Source organism: Mirounga angustirostris, unplaced genomic scaffold, assembly GCF_029215605.1.
Source record: "Mirounga angustirostris isolate CCGP_5_RB_7025 unplaced genomic scaffold, mMirAng1.0.hap1 SCAF_15, whole genome shotgun sequence".
NCBI classification, from domain to species: domain Eukaryota; kingdom Metazoa; phylum Chordata; class Mammalia; order Carnivora; family Phocidae; genus Mirounga; species Mirounga angustirostris.
In genome coordinates, this window is record NW_026991723.1 from 75,564,374 (window position 1) to 75,591,872 (window position 27,499).

General features: G+C 40.8%; 2 long non-coding RNA genes across 2 annotated transcripts in view; both read left to right on the forward strand.

Moving 5' to 3' along the window:
• Window positions 1-27,499, forward strand: part of LOC135362703 (uncharacterized) — a 66,142-nt gene that overhangs the window by 11,759 nt on the left and 26,884 nt on the right. The gene's annotated exons all lie outside the window — the stretch shown is intronic.
• Window positions 12,460-15,082, forward strand: LOC135362691 (uncharacterized). The gene is made up of 3 exons (XR_010407658.1): window positions 12,460-12,678; window positions 12,804-12,985; window positions 14,443-15,082. It is a non-coding gene; the product is annotated as an uncharacterized LOC135362691 (long non-coding RNA).

A 27,499-nucleotide genomic window follows, 5' to 3' on the forward strand; every position in this document is an offset into this window, starting at 1 on the left:
AGAATGATGATGTCATTGAGCTAACCAAGATGATCTCACTTGGAGAAGTGGATCAAGAAAGCAGTGCTTCTTCCTTTTTTTTTTTAAGATTTTATTTATTTATTTGAGAGAGAGAGAGAGAGAGCATGAGCGGGTGAGGGGCAGAGGGAGAAGCAGACTCCCCGCTGAGCAGGGAGCCCGATCTGGGGCTCTGTGCAGGGCTCTATGCAGGGCTCAATCCCAGGACTCTGGGACTCCGGAACTCCAGGATCGTGACCTAAGCGGAAGGCAAACACTTAACCAGCTGAGCCACCCAGGAGCCCAAGAAAGAAGTGCTTCTTAAATTCCTCTATGCCTGCATTTTAAAGCATATTTTACCCTGTAAAAGATGTAGGTATGGCTAATTATGATTAGGATGGAGTCACTGGAATCCTGGGATTTGGAGGAGTCTTGGCTCTGTCAATGCAGTAGCCCTGGATCACATAAAATGAGTTTTAAATTCCACATCTATAAAAATAACTCTGAAGTCTTCCTAAGGATTTTTAGTCACTGTTTCTAAGATATCAGTTGAAGACAAAATTTAAAAAGTTACTTCAGACTCCAGAGCTAGAATTGAATACCAACCAGGAACACTGAGAACAAACAACTAAGTGGTTGGTGTTAGGGATCACCCTGACACTTAAAAAGTTTCTTCTCCTTCCTTCCTCCCTCCCTCCCTCCCTCCCTCCCTCCCTCCCTCCCTCCCTCCCTCCCTTCCTTCCTTCCTTCCTTCCTTCCTTCCTTCCTTCCTCCCTCTCTCTCTCTCTCTCTTTTTTTTTTTTAAATCCAAAGCCAGGATTGAGATGAGGATAAGGAGGGAATCTAAGAGTATAAGCCATTTCATGTATCCAAACCTGGGGATATATAGGCAAAATATATGGGAGCAGGTCATTATATAGAAGGAAGAAAGAGAGAGAGAGAGAGAATATGAAAAAGAAAAAAAGGGGAGAGCAAAAACATTCAGGAGTTAACCTGAGCACATTAAATGCCACATGTCATTAACTATTGGAAAAATAGACATACCCCACAAAACCCAAGTGCATAGTAACCGACGTAAACATTTTCTGCAAAGATCCACTCCATCCTGGGTTCATGTCTGTTTATGATTGATGACAGCGACATCTTGGCTCTAAAGGACAATCTTTATCCACATTATTCAGCTAGGCTGGTTTTAATTGCCTAAATATAATTCAATCTTCAGAGTTCATATTCTTAACTAGGAAATGTCAACATTGGACCTGGCCAATGAAACATCAAGGGAAAGACAGCTACCCTGCTTTCAAACTTTCCCATAATGTGGATCATAATCAGAACCTTCTACTGACTGGTTCTCACTTTTTTCTCCTCTTTGTTTTCCATAGGATAAGATTATACAAAAGATTATACAAAATATACTTATCAGCTACTTATTTTCATCCTTCACTCTGATTTGTAATAATCAGAAAAAATTTAATGTTAATTGGATATTGCCCACTGTTAGCACTTTGATCTATATATAGGGCCTGGAATTTGTTGGGCACATACAATTTCATTTTTATTCTTATACTGATCCAATCAAGGGAATTTTTTGACTCCCCCCCATCTCCTGTTACCACATTTTACAGATGAAAAATGTGAAACTTAGGAAATTCAATTAATTTACCCCCAATCCCAAGTCAGTGAATGACAGAGTAAATGTTACAGCGCACTGGCCGATATTAGTCACATGACAGCCTAACCAAGGGAATCTGAAAAGTCTTCCCATATTCCCAGGAAGGAGAAGAAAATCAGATATGGTAAGCATTAGTAATTTCTATTACAGCAAGCTTGTACTCTTTTTTCCATTTTGCATAACTTGATGCCTCCCTGAAATGTCTGCATTGCTCAGTGCCAGAAAGAGTCCAGTCCTATTTATGGTCCTTCACAAGCAAGTGCAGGCACCATAGTTATTTATTCTTCTCTATAGATCATCCCGAGCTGGGCATTCATAAGTCTCACCTTCCTTGTCTTCCCTCTTTCTTCTTCTTCCCCTTTCTCTTTCCCTCAGCGTTCCCAAACATCTTATCAACACCATCTGTTTTCAGGCTGCACATTGAGCTTTAGCCTAGATCCTCACTTCTTTAGACTGGCTCATCGACAATATAAATGAAACTCTCTGGTGCTATATTCATAACCTCTCATAGTATAACACTCATGTGTCATTACCTTAAAAAAAGAAAGTCTCACAATCAGAGAAAGGATGGGGAGAAAGAAATAGTAAAAAGACAAGAAAGAGTCCTATGTTCCCACCTACAGACTGAGCACTAAGATTCAGTGGTTTTAAGGCATTTGCCTAAGGTCACGGAGTTATTTAGTGTGGCTGGTGTAGGGACGGTGATGTTTATAAGCAGAGGAGGGGAGGGCAAGAAGGGCAATGACCTTTGGAGTAAGTCCTCCTCAGAGATTATAGGCTTGTTTCATGTTATGGAAGAAGAGATACAGTTCATCTTTTGTACTCTTCAAAAGCACTTTTGGTGGAAAGATAAAAGGATGGCTTCCAGCTCTGTGCAGAGATTTCTTTTTCTTGAAGTTTCTGCAATTCACATATATTAACCTCTACCTGGTGAGGCAGTATCGCACATCCACTTATTTTTTCCAACAAATGTTTTTTGAGCAATTACTGTATGCAGGATTTTAGGTGCAGAGAATACAGTGCCCACCGAAATCACTGCCTTTTCATTTTTCCACCAAAAATGCTGTCTGCATCATCTCTAAAATCTCCCATTCAGCTCTTTCATATCCTAATGTATCTTTTTTTTTAAAGATTTATTTACTTATTTGAGACAGAGAGAGAGAGAGAGAGAGAGAGCACATGCCTGTGAGCAGGAGGAGGGAGAGGGAGAGAGAGAATCTCAAGTAGGCTCCATGCTCAGCATGAAGCCTAACATGGGGCTCAATCTCACGACCCTGAGATCTTGACCTGAGCAGAAATCAAAAGTAGGGCGCTTAACTGACTGAGCCACCCAGACACCCCCTAATGTATCTGAATTCACTTGTGAATAAGTAATGCTGCTGGCCAACGCATCTCCCGCAGCGCTCCCTCCTCTCATCATCTAAGGTGGGACACTGCTGTTCTCCCCCGCCCCCACCGCCAACAATCTGAGAATTCCCCACCGTAGTCAGAATTAACACCGTAGTCAGTGCAATTAGACTTATTTAAACTCAGGAGAGACATGTTTTTTTCATGAAGTAGTGGAAAATAAAGTTAATCCAATTGGAGTCAGATTTCTAAAGTCAAGAACTGAAATGTCAGACAGGAAGAAAGTGTTATCCCCATGGCTACTGTGCTCTGAGCTAGGGATGACTCATGAGAGATTCTGTGTGTGTGTGTGTATTATCTCCAGATCACTGACAAATTACTAGAACTAGAAACTTGGAAATTACAACCAGAAAATGTGGACTAATCCTAGACTTGAGTTCTCTTTGGGTGGTTTTTGAAATTTTCTTGAAACATGTACAGAAGTAAAAGTAAACTGTAGACATAGGGTTCTTTTTCTTTCTTCTTCTTCTTCTTTTTTTTTTTTTTTAGTTTTCTGATTTCCACCTTGCCATGATTAAACTATTCACAAGCAGGCTAGAAAGCTTTTCTGGAAAATGAGGTTTAAATTTCAAAATATGAAATCTGTTAGTAAGTCAAAAAGGTTTTTTCTCCCTAAATCACAGAGTTTATCTATTGGTAAACGGTATATATTTATTTCATTATTTCAAATCAGTAAGGAAACAATATATCAAACGAGGCATCTGGGAAATCAGTTTTAAAATATATCCCTCATTTATATGGTCCTTTCCTTACTAAGCCAAGTTCTCTTTCCTCCTCTTCCTGGCTACTCCTTGACTTTCTCACTGAATCTGGAAAATTCTTACCAGCCATCTTTTATGTGCCAGGCACACAGAATTAAAGAACTCTGTGGTGCTCTAGAATTAAAATTCTCAAGTACCTCAGGATTGTACTGAAGAACAGGTGGTGAAGCAATGGGACAAATGCTGAGATATATGATGTGAGGGGCACGATGAATGGACAGAGGAAAGCCTGTCTAACTCAGCAATTTAGGGGACTATGTCACAGGAGTGCAACTCATGTCATGTTTTGCAGGTGGAATAGGGCGGTCTAACAGACAGAGCACGAGGGACTTCAGGCAAGTGAAACTGCTCTGCAAGTTCATAGATGCAGGAGAGAGCAGCATGGCTGGAACGCAGCGAGCTGCGGTGGGAGGGGAGGCAGTAGGAAGAATCGTCATGAAGAGCGCAGCCGGCCATATGAAGGTTTTACTTGTGACTCTGAGTGTGTTTTTTGGCCTCTCTGTCTTCCAATCTATAAAATTAAAGCAACACAAACTGGGTATGTTTGAAGATAGGAGATATACATGTGATGTGTCCATGTAACTCAAATGGCATGCTACTTGCATGGTAAGATTTGTGGTTTTCCAGGGAGTTTCTTTCAGTGTATTAAATACAATGATTTCCTGAGCTCTATTGAGTACTTCCTATATACCCAGCACAGAATCAGAGGTTAGGGAAGAGAACTAAGTTTTATTCAAGGCAACATATTTATTGATCACCAAGACTATGCAGCTAAAGCACAGTGGGTACAAAGATGAGTAAGATACCGCCCCTACCTCCAGGAATCTTAGAACTCAAGGCACAGAATAGAGGTGATGGAATGTTCCAGATCACCAAGACTATGCAGCTAAAGCACAGCGGGTACAAAGATGAGTAAGATACTGCCCCTACCTCCAGGAATCTTAGAACTCAAGGCACAGAATAGAGGTGATGGAATGTTCCAGTTCCTTCTATTACTTAAGCCATATGTTGAGTTTCTATTATATGAGGCCCATTGTGGTTGAAGTAGGGAAGAAAACACCTTTATATCTACTGCATCATTTATCATTGAACTACCTGTCTTCAAGAAGCTCATGGTGGACTGCTTAAATAATGTATGTAAAGAATAGAAACATAAGGAGAATTATAGACAAAAATGTTCAGAGTAATCTGGATGGGGGGAAAAGGCTGAATATTTACTAGGCATCCTCTATAAAGCCAGTTTTCCAAATATAGTCTCACATTTTTCACAACCCACTAAAATAGACATCTTTATCTCCCTTCATAAATGAGGAAAATGACTTAGAGAAGTTGTTAAACTTAAAGAATAACCTGCCCAAAGATAACTATTGCTAAAGATAAAGACTTGAACTAGGCATTTCTGGTTACATAGTCCCGTTTCCTCCACTCTATCCAGGCTATATGGAATTAAAAATAGCTCAGAGAAAGAAGTGGCATTCAAGGAACCCTGATCCTCACATTCTCATAAAGACACAGCCTTGTACGAGAGGCTTGGTTCTTTTTTTTTTTAATATATTTTAATGGCTGCAAACATGTTGGAATTTGATCATCCTGTGAATTTTATGGGTGAATCGCTTTCTTGGGCAATACACAGATATGAATGGAGCAGGCCCTGGTTCTCCACTGCTTGGGATTCAAAGTTTTTTTTCTTCTTCCTGGCTCAAAGGAATGTCTTCTGGTATGGGGTAAGCTTTTCTCTTTTTTTTTTTTTAATTTTATTTATTTTATTTTTTAAAGATTTTATTTATTTGAGAGTGAGAGAAAGCACGCATATGAGCAGGGGGAGGGGCAGAGAGAGAGGGACAAGCAGACTCCCCGCTGAGCAGGGAGCCCGATGTGGGACTCAATCCCAGGACCCTGAGATCATGACCCAAGCCGAAGACAGCCTTTAACCGACTGAGCCACCCAGGCACCCCAGAGGCTTGGTTCTTCTAGTCGAAGCTGATCAATCAATCTCATTATCTGAAGAGGTCAAACTTGGATAGAAACAGAGCAATGGACATTTCCAGACTTAGTATGTTCAGATGCTCTTGTGTGCAGACATGGGAACGCGATGGCATGTGATGTGTTATGTGTCCTTTCTGGCTTGCTTGACATCATCTGGCGCCAGTCATATGGCAGGAACCCATTTGCAATCATTCATATTTGTGTTTTGAACATTTATAATAACATTGGGTAAATGAATATTAGCCCATGCACATCGTTCCTTGCCAGGAAATACATTAACAGAAATCTTCAGGACTCTAAGTACAGTTTTGTTTGAGAAGACTTATCGTAGTCTCTGGTATTAAAGATGTTAAGATTTGAAAGCTCATGACATGACAGGACAGAGTGTAAGTGACTTTGGATGGAAAGCCTGTCACTTGAAACATGGACAGAACCATGAGAGGCCTTGGCGAGAAAATAAACTTGGGATTTGTAAGTAATGCCTGACCCGACATTTCCCTTGTGGGGACCCCAGTAATGGGGCCCAGCTGCCAAATAAGATGCTCCATTGAGTTATAAGGGAAAACAACATTTTTTCAAACTGATATTGTTGAGTTAGGATCCACGACTGAATGCCATTTGTTTTTGTACTTTATAACAATTCGAACCAGATTATTTAATGCTGAAGCCACAGAAAAACAAGCTCTGCTGCCAGCCCCCATCCTTCCTCCCTCCTGATGGATCTGCTCTTTTGTTCTCAAAATACAGGTTGGAAGTAGGAGCTGTTTACAGAATTTTTCTAACTGAGTTTGTAAGATGAAAAGCTTTCATAACTGAGCTTGAAGTGCTAGGGATGCTTTTAATCAGTGTGTAGGATTTTAATTAATCCCAGGGTTGCTCCTTCTCCCAGAACTTCAGGTGCAAGGTCCTATTCTTGCAGGGTTATGTTTGAGGGCAGGCTAAAAGACCCCTTCAGGAAAAAGGAGAGAGAATGCAGATGCTTGTGGTGGGAGACAGAAGACTGGATTTTTATCTCATTTCTGTTATTCTGGGGTTCTGGCCCCATTGGCAAAATAAGGAGATTTGAGAAAGAATGACTTCACAGTTACTGGTTATACAGGATATTGTGAATATATGCAGAGATGTTTTGAATTGAAGCTTATCTGTATGTACTCCATAATCACCGAAGCCAAAGGCTAATATCATCATCTGTAAATTCTACTCACAATTTTAGAACACATATAGTCAAATCTAGAGAGCTATAGTTAAATGGACCATCTAGGCAATTCTGTTGCAGTGTCCTTGTTTGTAGAATAAAAGGATGGCCCTGGGGGTCTAGGCAGAGACTCTACAGATTCCAGGACAAAGTAAAAACTCCCTTGCTTGGCACTCAAGTCCCTTCATGATGTGGCCAACTGACACCCCTCCAGATATACCTCTTGCAAGCCCTCTGCACATTCCTATGTCCTGTCTTGACTCCAAAAATCTATACTATTTTATGCTTTTGTACCTTCTGATAAGTTATTGCTTCTGCTTAAAATTTCCTTCTGTTATTAAGTCAGAGCAACAAATAGCATATTCTGTAGACACTGGCATTTTCTTAAGTGAATTCCATGGAGCACCAGTCTCATAAACGCTCTTCTGATGTGTTCAGCCTGTGTTTTGGGGAGAAGAGAAAGAGGAGCTAAGTCCCAATGATCACAATCTCTTGAAAAACCCCAAGACAGAAAAGTATAAAAAAGCGTCTCAAAATTCTTGAAAAAGAGAAATATACTTAAGCCAACTTTTCCTTTTTTTAGAAGATTTATTTATTTTAGAGAGAGAGAGATCTTGAGTGCAGGGAGGGGCAGAGGGAGAGGGAGAGAATCCTTAAGCAGACTCCCTGATGAATGGGGAGCCTGACACAGGGCTCAATCCCAGGACCCTAAAATCATGACCTGAGCAGAAATCAAGAGTCGGATGCTTCGCTGACTGAGCCACCCAGGTGCCCCTTAAGCCAGCATCACAGCCAAATGCATGTGATGACAAATTCCTTCTCCTATACAAGAGCTACAAATACTCTCCAGATCACAGTGGAAAACACCTTTTCATGTTAACATTGAACATATGTCACAGATATATTATAAATTTTCAAGGAATTATGATATACTTTATTCTTATCAATAAATTTTAATTAAACATTTTATACTGAGATAATTGTATTTATAACATGACATTGTAGGAAATAATAGAGATATCATGTATACTTTACTTACTTTCTTTCAAGGATAATGTCTTACAAAACTATAGGACAATATCACCACCAAGATATTGACATTGATACAGCAAAGATGCAAACTGACCACTCTCTCCTTGATCCTTGGCAACCACTAATCTGTTTTCTATTTCTATAATTTTCTCATTTGAAAAAGTTACATAAATGGAATAATACAGTGCTCTTTTGAGATTGACCTTTTTCACTCAGCATAATTCATCCGTATTCAGATTGTTGCTGTATCAATAGTGTGTTCCTTTTTATTGTGGAGTGGTATTCTATGGTGTGGATGTGCCACAATTTGTTTAACCATTCCCCTCCCCTGATGTAGATTGTTTCCAGTTTTAGGCTATTATGAATAAAGCTGCTGTAAGTATTAGTTCACAGAGTTGTTTTTTTGTTTTATGAATATAAGTCTTCATTTCTTTGGGTTACATGCCCAGGGGTGAAATGGCTGGGCCAAATGGTAGTTTAATGATTAGGGTTTTTTAGGCTTGTTTTTTGTTTGTTTGTTTTAGGAAACTGCCAAACTATTTTCCAGAATGACTATAGCATTTTAAATTTCCAACAGCAATGCATAAGCAATTTTGTTCTATCCAGCATTTGATACTGCCACTGTTTTTTTTTTTAAATTCTTATGTTAATCCTCATACATTACATCATTAGTTCTAGATGAAGTGTTCCATGATTCATTGTTTGTGCATAACACCCAGTGCTCCATGCAGAACGTGCCCTCCTCAATACCCACCACCAGGCTAACCCATCCTCCCACCCCCTCCCCTCTAGAACCCTCAGTTTGTTTTTCAGAGTCCATCGTCTCTCATGGTTCGTCTAGCCCTCCAATTTCCCCTGCTTCATTCTTCCCCTCCCGCTACCTTCTTCTTCTTTTTTTTTTTTTCTTAACATATATTGCATTATTTGTTTCAGAGGTACAGATCTGAGATTCAACACTCTTGCACAATTCACAGCGCTTACCAGAGCACATACCCTCCCCAGTGTCTATCACCCAGTCACCCCATCCCTCCTACCACCCACCACTCCAGCAACCCTCAGTTTGTTTCCTGCGATTAAGAATTCCTCATATCAGTGAGGTCATATGATACATGTCTTTCTCTGACTGACTTATTTCACTCAACATAATACCCTCCAGTTCCATCCATGTCGTTGCAAATGATACTGCCACTGTTTTTATTTAAGCTATTCCAATAGATGTGTAGTGAGGTCTCATTGTGATTTTAGCTTGCATTTCCCTAATTGCTAATAATATTGTTTTCGTGCATAAATTTAAATTCTTGAATATTTATAGGGCTATACAAACTATTTCATATTGGATAATAATGTGGATAATAATTTATGTGTCTAGAGTTGTTTGTAGCCTTCCTTTATTATCTTTTTGATGTCTGTCCTGTTCTGTCATGTTCTGTGGGGTTATCCCCTATTTCATTTCTGGTGCTGGTAATCTGTCTTCTCTCTTTTTTTCAATCTTGCTAAAGATTTGCCAATGTTATTGGTCTTTTTTTTAAAAAAAAACATTTTTGTTTAATTAATTTCTATGTTATTTTTCTATTCTTAATGTCATTGATTTCTGCTCTTATTTATTATTATTTTTTTATCTCCTTCTTTCTGCTCCCTTTGGGTTTAGTTTGGCTTTTTCTCTTTTCTAATGTATTCATTTAATGCTATAAATTTCCTTCTCAGCCCCTCTTCAGCTGTGCCCCACAAATATTGATATACTTACTGTCTTTTCATTTTCATTCAGTCCAGTGTACTTTTTTATATTCTTGAGACTTCCTTACTTGACCCATGAAATATTTAGATGTGTATCCTTCATTTTCCAGGAGTTTAGAGATTTTCCTGTTGTCTTTCTGCTTTTTATTTCTAGTTTGATTCCATTCTGGTAAGAAAAAACTGAGTGATTTCAATTATTTTAAATTTGTTGGGATTTGTCTTTTGTCCCAGGAGATGGTCTGTCTTGGTATATGTTTCTTGGGCACTTGAAAATAATGTCTATTCTGCTGTTGTTAGTTGGAGTATTCTTTAAATGTTGATTAGATACTATTGTTTGATGATGTTGTGAATTCTTCTATATGCTTCCTGCTTTTCTATTTGACCAATCACTTGTTGGGAAGTGTTGAGTCTTCAACTAAAGTTATGGATTTGTCTATTTTCTTTTCAGTGCCATTAGTCCCTAAGGCTTGGTTCACATTTCCCTTCCTTTCCTTCCTTCTTTCGACTGCTGTTTAGATTGAGATTTCTACTATTCTGCCTCCCATTCACTGATTCTTTCCTTTGTATTCTCCATTTTGAGCCTACCCCTGAGTTTCCCATTTCAGCTATTATAGTTTTCAGTTCTAAGATTATCATTTGCTTCTTTATTTCTTCTATTCCTTTGCTAATTCTGTTTTATCATTTGCTTAAAGACTATTTGTAATTTCCCATTACAGTATTTCTACTAGGGCTGCATTAAAATCGTTGGCAGATAATGTTAACATCTCTGTCTCCTCAATTTTGGCATCTGCTGATTGTCATTTCTCATTCAAATTGACATCATCTTCGTTCTTGGTATGACAAGAAGTTTCATTTGAAATCTGGACATTATATTGTAAAACCCTGGGTCTTAGTTAAATCTACTATTTACTTATTTATTTTAAAGGAGCTTTTTTAAAAGATGTTATTTATTTAAAGAGAGATAGAGAGAGCATGTGCAAGCAGGAGGGACAGAGGAAGAGGAAGAAAGACAATTTCAAGCAGACTCTGTACTCTGGAGTACACAGCCTGATGCAGGGCTCGATCTCATGACCCTGAGATCATGACCTGAGACAAAATCAAGAGTCGGACACTTAACTGATGGAGCCAGGTGCCCCTAAATCTACTATTTATTTATTTACTTTTAAAGATTTTACTTATTTATTTGTCAGAGAGTGAGAGAGAGCACAAGCAGGGGAAGCAGCAGGCAGAGAGAGAAGCAGGCTCCCTGCTGAGCAAGGAGCCTGATGCGGGGCTCGATTGCAGAACCCCAGGATCATGACCCAAGCCGAAGGCAGCTGGTTAACCAACTGAGCCACCCAAGCGCCTCCTTAAATCTACTATTTAAATAAGAACTGGCCTTCTCTGATACTGTTCTGGCCAAAGAGGGAAAGCACCATTTTGTTACTGCCAAATGGAGGTAAAAATCTAGGTTCCCACTTGGTCTCAGTTTATAATCAAGATTGGAGGCTCATCATTACTGGAGGCGTGAATTTGGCTCCCTATGCTATTTCCATGGTAACGTCAGTGGGGGTGCTTTCCCTATGCTGGGTGATGGAAGTCCTGTGTCCCCACTAGGCTTGCTCTGGCGCTGTATGGTGGGGAGGGGAATGGTGGCTTGGAGTAGAAATTCAGGCCTCCCAAATGGTCCCAAGTGACATAAGTAGGATGGCTTTTCATTGGCTGGTGGGGGGGAAAGACCTTCTCCGATATCACCCCAGTCTTGCGTGTTGAGGTGTTTTGTTACAGTGCTATAAGGGCGGAAATCCAGGCTGCTCCTTGCTTGGCATTTGTTGGCATGGGTATGGGGCTGCCACACCACCTTTACTGTGGTATTTGGCTGTAGTAGATTGGTTATTGCCTAAAATCTTTATGTCTTGCTTGTCTGTCCCTTTCCTGGTCCCTTGACTGAGAGAAGAAACTTCTATTGGGGCTTTCTTTGTCTGTATCCTTTGGCATTTCCAGTTTGCTGGCTTCTTCATCTTCCAGTTTTATATATATGAGACGAAAGAATATATTTTATATATATGAGACAAAAGAATATATTTTATATATATGAGACAAAAGAATATATTTTGTCTCATATATATATGAGACAAAAAGAAAACCCAGGGTATTCATCATCCTATTGTTCCTTTGAGTCCCAAGGCCTCTGGTCTGTCTGCCTTCTTATCTTCAACTTTCAGAGTATTATGTGTGTTTTTTATGTACAATGTCTAGAGTTTTTAGTTGCACTAATTAGGAGAAAATTGGGTCTAGTCTACCTTCCTGGAGGTGAAGTCCTTTATCAATAATTTTAAACTGTCAGAGTGCCTGGGTGGCTCAGTCGGTTAAGCGTCTGCCTTCAGCTCAGGCCCTGATCTCAGGGTCCTGGGATCGAGTCCCGCATCGGGCTCCCTGCTCAGTGGGAAGTCTGCTTCTCCATCTCCCTCTGCCTGTCTCCCCAGCTTGTGCGCTCTCTCTCTCTCTGAAATAGATAAAAATATTAAAAAAATAATTTTAAATTGTCATCTTGAATGCTTATTACCTATCTCCAGGCACAGTATGGTATTTTTTTTTAGACTTTACTTGTCTAGAGCAGTTTTAGGCACTATGATATTCTTTGTATACATTATTTTATTTTGTCCCTATTAAACAATGGGTGAGATATCATTATCTCAATTTAACGGGTGAGGCCTGAGATTCAGGGAGGATAAGGAATTTACACAGGCAAAAAACAAAGTCAGGATTTAACCTTAATATCTTTTCTTTTCTAAGCTGACTCTTTCAAAGTCATGCTGTTAACTCAGCTCTATATAGGACCATTGGTCTACCTCGGGAGTTTTTGGAATTCTTGATGACTGAAAGAGAAACTCTGAAAGAGAATCATAAAAATGGTAAGTAATCCAGGAATCAAGACACAGGAAAGATAACTGAAAGAGAGTAAATATTGGAGAGAAAAGACTGTGTGTTCACACATCTGAACATTTTCAGATGGATGACACATTGAACTCTTTTGCAGGTCTCAAGAGAACATGAGCAGGACTAATGATTAAATGTTGCAAAAGAATCCTGAGTTCAGTTTCATTATAGGAAGCACAGTTACAGATGTCTGAAATGAAGATAGATTGTCTCTGGTGGCAATGAACCCCCATCCCTAAGTGAGTCCAAGCAAGAACTGGATTAATGTCCTGTGGCTGAAAAGTATGTAGAGGTTTGGCAGATATGACCTGAAAGCCCTCTCTCTTATCGCCTTTAATGCAGGCTCTGCTATGTACTAGCTATGTGATATTGGACATATTACCTCTTTCTAAGCGTAACGTTTCTCTTCTGTAGAATGGGGATAGCAATCATACAAGCTTCACAAGATGATTATAAGGACTGGATGAGATGGTGGGTGTAAAATGTTTAGTGCTGTTCCTGCCATGTAGAAAGCTTGATGATGGTGATGATGATGATGATGGTGGTGGTGGTGGTAATTTTGTGGGTTCCAAGGGTACTCTAGGTAGGTTCTTTAAGGGTTCACATTTTTGTTGTAGATAAATAGGTTGAGGAACTGATGAACAGAGTCTTAAATAATAAAAATAGATGTAGCAATGAAAGTTTTACTATACCCTATCTGTTCATGAATATTTTAGTATTCTAGAACTGACCTGAACTTATCATTGGTACTTGAGATGTCTTGCATTTGGAATACACCCCTGCACAGAGCAAGTACAAAATAAGTAGCTGTCCAGCTACTTATAGGTGTCCAGTTATATGATAATTCAAGTCCTTCAAAATTTGTCCATCATATGCGTCAATTAGATTCTGCCTCCACATTACTGTGTGCTCTTTGGCAAGCTTCTGAATATCACCTCAATTCCAACTTTCTCTTTCACAAAATAAGATTAGAGAAGGTCATCGCTAAGCTTTGACCTTGCCCTGGGGCTTGGTTATTTTTCACTTTGAAATGAATCCACATACCTTATAAGGGTCAGAAAACTGCATCACTCAATTGGCCAAGCTCTTTTCTTCCCATTGTTTGTCACAGAGTCACCAATCAGGGGAATTCACATTATCAGGAACCCTGCACTCCAGCCAGATTCCATCCTAATTTTGTTTCAGTTTCAGAAGCAATGATTCATGGGCCATCCTTGCTGGGATTCAGTTTCTTACCAGCATTTCTTCTTGCAAAATTCCTGACCCTGTGGGGGAGATGTCGGTATTACTTATTTCACTTTCCTCTTGAGAGGAAAAGGCTTCAGGGAGTTTGGGAACTGGGGCTGGTTCCCAATAGACACTTTCACACTTAGATCACTTCTAATGATGAAATATTTTCCAGACAATCTGTTTGAGCATTTCCATCCATTTAAGCACTGTAGGCATCAAAGAGGTGCCTGTTTCCTTCATAGGAGCTTTACAAGAAGTCACAGCCTTCCAATGGCGATGGGCTATGCCTGGTTGTAAGAACTACTTCCAACCAACTCTGTAGGTCAGGTGGAATACATCTTTGGAGAAAACCTCACTGCCATTGCCTCTCCTCCAGTGGACAACACCAATGCTTCCCGGTAACTCAAAATGAAAGATTTCCCCACTTTCTCATTCCTCACCATCAATTGGTCTCTATGTCCAATCCATTCTACTTTCTAAATTTGTTTTTCTTTTTTTTGAATATTCAGCTCCTCTTCGCTATGAACACTTCCAGTGGCTAGACTATTGCTGGGGCTATTTTACAGGCCTGGAATTCAATCCCTTGGCTTCACTTCTGAGTCTCACTGTGTTCTTCATCATCCTTCACACTACTTGATGAGGCCAACATTTCAGTTATAAATCCAGGTACAATCATCCCTGTGTGCAGGAGCAAGTGGCACAGTGATCCAGTGAAGAGTGTCTAAGAAGCTGATCATCCATGAAGCACGCAGGGATTCTCATAATCTACCCTATTCTCCTTTATCAATTTTATTTCTCTCCAAGAACCTCTTTGTACCCAAAGTCCAAAGCACTGAACTACTGGCATTTCATCAATATGTCATACTCTTTTATTCTTCTGGGATTTTGTAATTCTATTTCCCTTGCCTACAATGACCTTCCCCTCAAAATCCCATACCTAGCAAACTCATACCATTTCACCATGAAGAACTGCTTTAACTCTTAACTTCTTCTGTTATATCTTCCTTGATTACCTAGGTGATTTTTCCCCCTATTTTCTCATTGTGCTTTTATAAAAATACAGTACTTTATTTATTTTATCACTATTCCCTTATAGACTATGGACACTAGAAGGAAATAAATACTATCCTTTTCTCTTTTTATGTACAGATCTGGTTCTTTATTAATGTGTTAAAATTTAATAAATACATATTTCTTTGTGGATAACTAGCTATCTGTTATTCAGATGTGAGAGCATTTTGAGAGAAGTGACTTTGGCTTTTTAAGAAGGTAACAATGCATAACTGGGGTCTTTGTTGTTGGCCAGACTATAAAACTGCTAGAGGCTGTAAAGGCTTCATTTGAAGGTTGATTCCATGCTACTCATGGGCTTGGGTTGTTAGTAAACTTTGCTCCCATATAAAGTCCTGACTGAAGCAGATTAGTCATCAACGAAGGAGTCATGCCTGCATTTGTAACATTTATCATTCCATTCTGTTCATGACCATGGAAGGAATACTTTGACAAAAATATATATCCAGAAGAAGTCAAGCCAAGAGTCCACCATCCCTCCTATCCCTGGAATCTCAGGTGTAACAAATACTACTAACAGTAGAAACAAAGCTGCATTGGGCCTTTAACTTCAGGTAATGGGTATCTGGGGACTTGGATCACTCACACCGGGAGGAAGAGAGCACAGGTAACTGGAACGCAGGGCTACTGTCCCTCCACATGCTGACAGCACCACCAGACAACTGTATCTTGGTGGAGAGTATAAGTAATTCTGTTCGTTATAGCCTTGCAAAGATGAACTAATAAGGAGAGAATGAGCAACAGAACAATGGAGAATAAGGAAAGGTGGATTCTAAAAGTGACTGACCAGCAAAGAAAACAGCAATTGAAAAAAAAATGAGGTATCCTTATAGAGGACACTATCACACACTTCCTGGTTCTCTTGAGTTTCAATATCTGAGGAGAACAGATGCACTATGAAGAACTCTCCTGCTTTTCCATTGCTCCATCCCCTCTTTGTTCTCATTCCCCCACCAGGAGATTTGGATAATTTTTCTAGTGTTAACTCAAACCCATCTCTTCCACAGAGCTTCTCTAATAATATTCCATAGACCCTAATCCACATCATTCCCCTTCCTGGCACATGGGTCATGTGGTGTGGTTCTAGGAGCATCTCCCAGAAAACACCTTTTCCGTTCCTAATTGTATGAAACTGATAAGCTTGCTTGATTTCTCAGTAGCTCAAAAACTCTGACCCAAGTTTCCACAAGAAAATACAGATTCTGTATCATACAGAGGTGCAAAAGGCTTAGGTTATATCCTTTTCTGATATTTGCTGTGATAGAGGTGCCAAAAGGAAAAAAACAGAGCTGGACACTTGTTAAAGGTGGAAAGACAGATTTTATCCAAGCTACTGTAGTCGAGGAGAGAGTCTCCAGTGTAGACTGAGCCCAACTCCAACTGAGACAAAGGTAACTAAGTTTTTTTAAAAGGAGGACAAATAGGAATAGGGACTATGGAAAATTGAAAAAGGGAACCAAAAAGGGACAAGGGGCATATATGGAATTGGAAAATGAAAGGTGGGGTAAGTATAGAATTGCTAAAAATGGTCTGACGATGGGTTGGGACAATATACATTTAACAGTTTGGCAGCCTTGCATTTTCTCGAGCTAAGGCTCAGTATGATGGCTGGGATCATCTTTAGGGACATAGCCTAGTGCGGTGGAAGCCAAGTTAAAATTTAGTCAAGTATCTTAACACAGTGCCTGGGCAACTCCTTTGTGCTGCATGGGAGTTCACGGTTTGCAGAAGAAGGAGCAGAACATACAGAATAAATAAGGGAGGTGTTATAGCGGGGAGTATGGAAGACAGAATGGTCCCCAGAGATGTCCACATCTTATTTCCTGGAACCTGTGAATATGTTATAAAAGGGAGTGTCAGAGTTAGGGGAGGTGTGATGACAGAGGCAGAGAGAGAGGGAGAGAGAGATCTGAAGATGTTGCTGAGCTTGGTGATGGGGAAGGAGCCAGGGCAAAGGAATGAGTGGATTCCTCCAGAAGATGAATTAGGCAGGGAAAGGATTCTCCCCTACAGCCTGCGGAAGGGATACAGCCCTGCTGATACATAGATTTTAGTCCTGCAAGACTCATTTCAGACTTCTGACAGCCAGGAGAGTAAGAAAATTAATTTATGTTGTTGTCAGCCACTAAAACTTGTTCGTTACAGCAGCAGCAGGAAAACACAAGACAATAAACATGACCCTCAAGCTGCCCATTTCACCAGCCCCCCAAGCCCTGGCACCACATCCTGAGAACTGTCACATCCAGGGGACTGAAGGAAAGTGTGTACACTGGAACTCTTTCCCAGGAGCACAGTTTCTTGGTAGAGCAAGAGCTTCTTGAGATTCACTGCCCAAGAATGTCGTGGCATTTTGCTGTATTGCTTGCAGTTTTGACATTAATAGGAATGATCTTAACGTGATCATCATTTTGTCATTTGATTGCATTTCCTTGGTGAATCAAATGACTCCTAAGCTCAATGACATTTAAAGACAGAGTGCAAGCTCCCTACGTTGGTGTACTGAAACAGGAAAAGGTTGGGGTGGTTTGTGCACAGAAAGCTCATTTCTAAGCTATTTCAGTCATCTTTTCACATCTGCCAATAATCTCTCTTCCAAAAGCAATATTGGCTGGGGCACTGGAAGAATGTGCTAGTCTTCTCAGACAGGCTGCTAACTACCAGCAAAGTTAACTGAGCAGCCTTGTTACTAAAGCCACAGAGATGATAAGTCTTTTCCTCCGGGGAAATCGTATGCTCTCCTTCATTATTACCTCTCGCCTCTACTGCACAGGTTCCAGTGGTCAATGCTTAGCACGCAAAGTCCGAGAAATGTGGAACTGCATATTTTATCAGCTTCCCCCCCACCCTGAGTCTCCGTTCCGTTCCCTACCAGACCTCATTCTTTCACATTGATGTAACTGAGTTACTGACTCAGGTTTTAAGTAAAATGTCAGGGTGCAAATAATTGCCATGATAATTATAGCTACTGGGAATAAAGAGCATCTTATGTGCCAGAACTGTGCCGGGCATTTTACATTTATTTCATTTATTCAACCTGAGTTTTCATGTATTCAGTCTGACATTAGTTAATGTTGTTTGCACTACTGGTTAGAGTCAAAATCGGGCTTGGAAAGTAAGAAGCTAAGATTCCTAAGAGCTGATAGTGTTTTAGGGGAGTGATGTATGCTCCTGCTCTCATTGCCCTAAGAAATAGGGCCATTTTCCTTAGTATGGAGGTGGGTGATGGTGCCACAGTTTGCATATAGAATGAATGATGCTCAATGTTTATTGAGGAACATATGTGCACACCAACAGTTTGAGACACTCTTTGTAGATTAGGCTTTTTAAACACATGGGGTATGAACTCTGGAATTATGCTGTCCAGTTTGGTCCTGTCTCCACCAGTTCATTCACTCATGCATTCATCTATTAATTTAACACGTATTTATCACCATTCATGAGAGCATCCACACCTCTGAGGATCAGGGCTGGTTGCGAACAAAACAAAGTTGTTTCTTTCGTGAAGTTTATATTCTGGCGAAAGAAACAGGCAAAAGCAACAACAATAAAACCCACTTATACAGACAGATGGTGATAAATGCTATGTGGAAAGTAAGGCAGGGAAGGAGACAGGGAGAAACAGACAGGTGCATCAGAGACGGGTTCTCTGGAGGCGCTGACGTTTGAGCAGAGACCCGGATGAAGTGAGAGCAGCAGGCCCTGTTTCCCTCTGGGAGAAGAGAGTTGTAGGCTGAGGAAGAGCAAGTACAAAGGCAGCCCTGGTGCAGGAAAGGGTCTACAGCCAGCAGCTTAGGTTGGGTTGCCCAGATTCCCTTTTAAATGATTCATTAAGGAAGTGTTCTCAGGGGGAACCTACAAGGGAGTAAGAGAAATGGGGGAGGAAAGTTTGAGAATTCAGGCAAAGTTCCAGCCTTAGCTTGATCTTTCCTGGAGATTATACTACACCCCCAGGAGCCAGGGAGGAAATAAACTCCCCTGGCCTCTGTCAGGACAGGCAAGAGGGCTGGTTCCAGGTGCACAAAGGCAGTCCTTTAAAGAAGGTCTCTGGGGTCATCCAGGGTATATGGCTTCCCGAGGCTGGAGGATGAGCACAGAGAACCAACAGAGGGACTTAAGGGGATATGGGTGGAGTATCAGCTGTGGCCCCTAAAGCCAGCATACTAGAGCAGAGTGAGAAAGAATAGGGCATGAAAGCTGTTAAGGGACCCATCATGGAGGGACTTTGGATTTTTACTTAATTGGTAATGGGGAGCCTTGAAGATATTTTGTGCAAAAGAGTGGCATGATGTGATTTACATTTTAAAAGGATCAGTTAAGCTGCTGTGTGAATCATAGACTCAGGGGACTTAGAGCAGAAGCACCAAAGACTGTTAGGAGGCTGTGGTAGAATTCTAGGGGGATTATGATCTTGGATCTGCACTGTTCAGCACAGAAGCCACTGGCCAAATATGGTTACTGAGCACTTGGAATAGGCCTCATTCAAACTGACATGTGCTGTAAGTGTAAAGTAAACATCAGACTTCAAAGGCTTAGTAGGAAATAAACAAGGTACAACACTGTACAATGTGTATTGATCACATGTTGAAATGATAATATTCTGCTCAAATAAGTGTTCAAACAAAATATTAGTAAATGTGTTAATTATGTTATTAAAATATGTTATTTAACTGTTTCTTTTTCCTTTTTAAATGTGGCTACTGGAAAATTTTAAATCACATGTGTAGCTCACATTATCTCTGTTGGACATCTCAAGTTAGACTCAGATGGTGAAAAGTGCTTAGCTTCTGTAAATATTATAGAAGTAGAGAGGACAGAATTTGCTGATGGATAGTATGTAGGAGTGTAAAAGGTACACTGGATGATGGCGACATTTTCCAAGATGAAAACCACTGGGGAGCATATCGGGGATAATAGGAAATGGAATTTGGTTTTGGTCTTAAGTTGGGGATGTCTAATGGACCTTGAAATCAAGGTGATAAATGGGTGGTTGGACATGAGTCTGGAGTTCCTTGGAGAGATGCAGGCTAGAGACTTAAGTTTGAGAATATTTAGTATATAAATAGTTTTTAAAGGAATTGGACCTGGTGCCATTACCTAGGGAGTGAGCATAAAGAAGAGGTATGTGGACTAAAGCCTATGCAGTCAATCTTCAGAAAGATTAGGAAGTAGTGGGGATCTTAGAAATAAATATTGCTAGTTGTCTGAACTTGGTCAATTTCCCTACTTAAGCCTTTGTTTTATTACATATAGAAGGGGCCTAATTATAGTACAAGCTTCACAAAGTGGATAAGAGAAGTAAAGGGATAATATACATTCACATCTAGTATACTATCTGGCAAAAACTAAGATCTTAGTAAACATTAGTTATTATATTATTTTCCCTATTATAGGTGTCTTACTGGATCAATCACCAGTAACAAAGAAGTCTCCAATTCTGGGGTGTTTGTCCATTTTTTCTAGTTTGGGAAAAAGTAGTATTTTTGTCTGCCCACTCTGGGAGGCACAGAGCTAGGTACCATGTTTACCCCTCTGCCTCTGCTGCCATTTGGCACATCTTCAGATGCAGATGTCCTATCTAGACAGGCCTAGAATGGATATCAATGGGAAAACCCTGGCTTGATTTCTTACAATGACAGGAAGGAGTAGATTCAGATTTAGGACCTTGAGCCAAGGAGGTCCAGTACCCACATTGTTATGGCTGCAGAGGCAGCAGAAGTGTCTTCTTGGTTGGCCCAGGAGAAACACTAACTAGCCTAGTTAGGTAAGTATCCCAAAGGCCTGTCCCTGGGATGCTAAATTGGTGGGGTGGGCAAGAGGGAGCACACTGGAATGGAGATCACTTAGAGCAATCCTATATTGACAACTGCGGTGGGGAGAATAAAGTCTGCCTAAAGATGTCCATGTCCTAATCCTCGACATCTATGATTGTAGTATCTTACATGGCAAAAAGGACTTTGCAGATGGGATTAAGTTAAGGATCAACGTGGGAAGGTTATTCTGGATTATGCTGGCAGGCCCGATGTAATCACAAGGGCCATTTTAAGAGGGAGGCAGGAGTTGTAGAGTCAGAGAATCCAATGTGACAATGAAGCTGAGATGAGGAACAGAGAGTAAGAGGGGTTTGACTATGCAGGCTTCTGGCTTTGAATAGAGAGGGAAACCAGAGGGAGAGGACTTGAGTCAAGGAGTGCAGTGGCCTTCAGAAGCTGGGAAAGGCAAGAGAACAGATTCTCCTCTAGATCCTCCTAAAAGAACCCAGTCCTGCTGACATCTTGATTTTAGCCCATTGAGACCCATTCTAAACTTCTGAGCTTTGGAACTCTAGGATAATACAGGGGTGTTGTTTTAAGCTACCTAGTTTGTGGTCATTTGTCACCGCAGCAACGGGAAACACAGTAACCCTTAAAGTCATGGGCTTTGAGTCATAATTATGGTGAAAATGAACCCACCCAGGACTCAGTTCTCTAATAATCTCACAGATCTGGAACACAGCTAAGGAGAAAAGAAACAAAAGGCTTCACAGCCATTCAAACAAATGGTATTTATAAACTAAACGAAAGCCCTCAAACTTTCCTGGTGCCACAGTCCATGCACTGCTATTTTAACAAAAATTCCACCAATTGGGCCTGCCACAAAGGAGAGGCATCATGTTAGAAATAGGGGGAAGAGTTGCTCAAGGAAAAATACCTGACAGCAGTGAAAGGCTTGACGGCCCTCAGCCTCAGGTGGGTAAGTTGGAGGGATGCGGAAGAACATCTCCCAGAGCTCATTCAGGTGGAATATTCCATGGAGGACTGATGGATGAGAGCATCCATACACTACATATATTAAAAGTAATAAAAATAACATAAATGCCGTTTCTGAAGATCCAAGAAGAAAATAGGGTTTTGGAATGCTCAGGTACTCAAGAAAGAACTGGATATATTTTATAAGGTCCCCTGGGGGGAAACAAACAAACAAACAAAAGGTTAAATTGCATTTAAAAATGAACTGACCTTGTTTCTCAAAAATGATAACCCTAATTAACCAAGAAGCCATGCTATGGGTATGGTATGGGTGATTTTCCAGCTATAATGTAAATGTAAGCTAATGCATACAGATACGCGTTAAGGGCTTTAAATGTCTGTTTATGCTTGGATTTGGAATAGCTTGAGGGAAGAAAGCTGATAGACTGCAAAAGGTAGAGGAATGGGAAATTATATAAATGTTGCTTTCTTCTATGTACCATGTGTTATATTTTGCATATATTACTTTACCTATTTCTCATGAATTATCTAAAGTGGCTGCCAATATCCTAGAGGCCTCACATAAATTGCCCCAGCTTGCACTCCCAAAAAGTGGTATACTAGGGCTCAAATTTAGGTCTATTTGATTCTGAGATCTAGATGAATCTTCCACTCCATTGTGGAGCTGAAAAATATTCCTTTCCCAACATTATCCCAGAAATAGTCTAGATTAAAATGATGAATTTCCACCCAGGGTCAGCAGGTGTGTGGGAGCCTCTTTTGTAGCCCATCTGGACTTATTTTAGACTGGAAAGAGGCCGTCGTGGACATCCAACCAACTTGCTGTGCACGTGAGAGAACTGAAGCCCAGATGAAATTCTGACACTTTAGGTCACATGGTTAATTGGGATGAGGAGCAAAACCCAGGATTCCTGCTGTCCAGTACTACCCACCACCTCGGCCACCTCTCAAATGGGGCATGTGTAAGCGGCAGAATTTAGGACTCCATCGGTTTACATGGAAATTCAGGACATAATCTGCTTCATAGAAATGAACTTCAACGGGGTTCTAAACTGAGCTTTTTAATTTGACCACTCTTCCTCGTGGGCTGGGCAGGGAGAGTGGGGGACAGAGTTAGCTTCTGAGCATTCATGGCTTTGCATCATGCTTTTATTCCTGGGAGACAGGAATCCACAGACAGGCCGCCCTTATGGGAAGCACTTGTTTGCCTAGAGGGGTCTTTCGCCTTTGAAATTCCCTGGAGACTCTGCCCACATGTCAGAGAGCTGATCAAAACAGTAAACGAGGACCCTGACAAGGATTTTCAAAATTGCATGCAGATGTCTCCATTTCAGAGAATTGGAAACACAACTCTTTTTTGGATTGCTGTAGCAACAGGGGACAGACAAAACAACACGTTGCAAGAAGCTGTCCCAGGGGTGAGGGGTACTGATAGCAATGTGGGGGAGTGGGGCTGGAGGGTTGCAGGGTCTGGGCCAACATGTGCTGAGGCTGGAAATCCTGCCATGGAACGTAGAGCTTGTAATCTAATGGAAACCACCAGTCTCTAGGGCACGTTCCCCTCAGTCTGAGCCCCGATGTGAGAATGTGAAAATGGGAAAGGCAGGGGGCCAGAAGTAAGGCCTGAGCTGGAAATGCTGCCTTTTTGGCTCAGACTCCATTTGCCCAAACCAGCTCTCCAAATCCAGACCAGTAGAATACAACAATTCACATGTTCACAACACTTTACCATTTGTAAAATGTTTTCCCGCATTTATCATCAGGGCTCTTCCTTTCACCATCTCAATTTAGCAAATGGGATCACCAGGGCCCAGGGACAGATCTAGAGTTTGGATTTTATTTATTTTTAAAGATTATATTTATTTATTTTTGAGAGAGAGCACAGAAGCAGGGGAGATGGGGGAGGTACAGAGGGAGAGGGAGAGGCAGACTCCCCGCTGAGCAGTGAGCCCAAAGGGACCCCACAGGGAGCCCAATGCAGGGCTTGATCTATCTGAGGACCCTGGGATCATGACCTGAGCTGAAGGCAGATGCTTAACCGACTGAGCCATCCAGGCACCCCTAAAGCTGAGATTTGTTCCAGGTCACACAGTTAAGACTCAGAGCAAAGACTTAAACTTCATATTTGTTTGAATTCAAGGCCATTGCTCTTTCTACTCAGAACAACACATGGGAGCAATGCTAAAAATATATATATATATATATTTTAAGAAGAAACTGGCAGGTAGTTTCTATAAATAAACTAAGAAAATGAATAAGGAAACTAAAAGGAAGTAAAAAAGAGAAGAAAATGTAAAAGGCAGAAGTGACTACACAAGTTTGGTATGAAAAGAAGAAAAGAATAGCAAGACTAGATCAGACTTTTTTTGGTCTGTTTTGGTTTTTTGTTTGTTTGTCTTACTTTGTTTTGTTTGTTTTTAAATGAAATCCAGTTACCATTAGTTCCACCAGAGCTTTGGTGGAAAAAGTGTTTTAATGGTCAAATAAGCCACACACAGTCTGTCCAATTACGGGGCAATTACGAAGTATATTATGATAACAAAGGCTTTCCTTGGTTAAAGAGCAGCAACAGAGAGAGTCAATCTGGTTTAATCTAGCATTTCCCAAATTTATTTGACAGTATTAGCTTTCTCTTCAAAAGACCAATTAATATTCCATGAAGTAGTATTCTCCAGAAGTCATTTTGGGGAGCCATGTATTAGAGAGTGGAAAAGCTTCCTCTAGGTTTGCTAAGAAGTTCCAGTATAGGTAGAACATTCTAAGGACCCCATACAAATCTTTCCAAACCTGTCTTTAGCCAGCCAGCAAAGCCCAGGAAGCTCAAAGATGAGGGCTATGGCTGGAGGAGGAGGGTGACTCTCCCATTTCTCTCTGGCAAGTGAAACAGTTCCCACTGGAAACTGCAGAACTTTCAATTTCAAATTGCAAGTGATTCATGTCAATGCCCCACAGCCCCGCCGACCCGCCGAAGGGGATGTGGAAACTGATTAGACTTTCTGACGTTTGGGCATTTGAGTCACAGGGACTGGACCTTGGTGCGGGGGCCTCACGTCTTTCTGCCCTGCATCTTCTTGCCCTCACATTTGGCACTGTGTGTTCCTGCCAGCTGGGCATGATTAAATCTCAGATGTTGACAAGCGATGGGTGAAACAATTATTACTCCACGACTATTCTGAGAAATTGATGGGTGGGATTAGAGGGGCAACTTGGTGTGGAAACTGTGCTTAGTCCAGCAGAAGTTTGGGATAACAAAGACATTTATGGATTTCAAAACGCCAGATGGACTCGCAGATGGAGCTTTTGGACTTCACAGTTGGGACTGCCGGATGTGAGACCTCCCAAGATTCCAGGACAACCAAAGGATGATTTCATCCTTTACTATACATCCAGCCATGCACTGCTGGCTTGGAGCATCCAGTGTGAAGCCAGGGACAAGAGAGATATCCTCCTTCAAGGTCAAAAGGGAAGTCACAGTCACCTTTCAAGCTGGAATGGAAAGAGAACAGGAACTGGGGCTCAGAAGATCTGGGTTCTACTTCTTTTTACTAGTTTATCTATGACTTTGGGCAATGGCAGATTCAAATTAAATACACATTTATAGGATGCTTATTGGTGCCAGAAGTTTTCAAGATAAAGAGGATACAGTTCTCAGATTCTGGATGATCACATTTTAGGGGGAAGGAAAATAAAAGATATGATTATTGTCTGAAGCAAAATATAAACCGTTCTTTAAGGACAATAACCCAATCAACGAAAGGAGCTATGAAAAACTAGATATGGTATCTGAGCTGACTATTAAAGGATAGTGTCCAGTAGGGTCATCCAGGCCAAGGGAAGGGCAAAATCAAAGGGGCAGAGGCTTGGATATAGTTAAAAACTTTGGGAGAAGTTGTGATTTGGAGGTAGGATGTCATGTTGTGATGGTACTCATTAATAAGTTATGATTCTATGGAGGCACGAATGTGAGGAGGAAAGGGGAACCTCTGGGAATTTTGAACAATTATAATTCATACTACATTTTAGAAAAAAATGCAGTAAATTTCCTATCTCCAGCCCCTGAAATGGATATTTTTTTAAAAATGCAGATTTCAGTCCTGTCACTTTAACAAATGGTGGGGCCTTAGCCAGGTCACTTCCTTACTTCCTCTCTCCAGACTTTCGTCTGAAATGAGAAGCTTTAGACTTTGACTCTTTCCAGGCCAAAATCAACACAGCATAGTCTCTGTGGTGGTCAGGACAATGGAGAATTGAGTGACTCCCTTCTTCTCCCCCTGGAATCATGCCAGCCATCAGGACAAAAAGCAACCTCTGAACTACTATAAGTCACCTTGTATATGGATTCATCAAGCCCAGAAAGGCAGCTCTACACTGGCTGTTCTTTTGTGGAGAGTGATGTCACTGTCCTCATACCCACCCTGGTTGAGTTCCAGGCAGAGACAATCCCTGATAGCATATTTTTATGACCCTGATGCAAAATGCATTTCCATTTTTTGTTGTCCTTCAGGGACATGCTCTCATCTCAAGGCTGCATGTTCACTTTTGAGCTATGGACTAAAAATGCTTCCTAAATATTAATTGGAAATTTCACTGGTGAGTATCTATAGCAAAATCTTTTTCAAAAGGAATTTGTGTACAATTCCCTAAAATGTCATTGCATGTTAAAGATTAATTAGCATTTTAAGGAACATCAGTGCTTAACTGTCTCTTCCCAGAACAAGAACCATACGATTTTACAGAGGCTCACTGGCAATAACTTCCCATAAACTTCCAAAGATTTTCATTGCCATTGGAGTTCTAATTTCCAAAATGTCATATGGAGCCACCGCATTCAGAAAACTCAAAGACAATGGTGAGGATATGCAACAACCTATGTGACCAAATCACTATTTAGACTGGGCAAATTCCTTCTTTGCTCTAGATTTAAAGCCCAAGTTGTCATGAAAATTTGGGATTTAAATTAGGATTCAAAGCATGTGTAGGACTTGTGTAGATACAGGTTCAGGGACAGTATACCTGATAGAAGAAACTGCAGGTTCAAAGATTAGGATGAGTCTCATTTATGTGCAGAGTATGGAAGAGAAAGAAAAATTGTGTGCAAACTGATTGGATTAAAATCGTGAATCCTGAGCATAAAACAAAAACTAGGTGTAAGCCATTAATTCAAAATTCTTTTTTTTTAAGGATTTTATTTATTTGAGAGAGAAAGAAAGAGCGAGCACATGAACAGGGGGGATGGGCAGAGGGAGAGGGAGAAGCAGACTCCCCACGGAGCAGGGAGCCTGATGCGGGGCTCAATCCCAGAACCCTAGGAACATGACCTGAGCCAAAGGCAGATGCTTAGCCATCTGAGCCATCCAGGCGCCCCGTCAAAATTCTTAAATAACAGAATAAATAGCTTTGATTTTTATTTCAGCTTTATTAGAGCTTCTCCATGATTACCAATCAGCTATTTTTGTGAGGTGGGTAGTATCCTGCCCATGGTAAAGAGGGGGACACAGTAGCCAAAAGAGATGAATTGTGTCCAGGATCTACAAGCTGGGAGCAGTGAGGCCAAGGCAAGAGCCCAAGCCTTCAGTTTCCAGGTGTCTGGCCTCTTCAAACAGCAAGTAGCCATTGCAAGTTCTAGTTTCAATCATCTAATACACTCTCAACGTAAACAAAGATTTTGAAAAACAGCATTGAACCCCACAGAGAGATCCTGGCAAAATGTGCTCAGAGCTTCTCTATACACTCAACATTGTGAGATAAC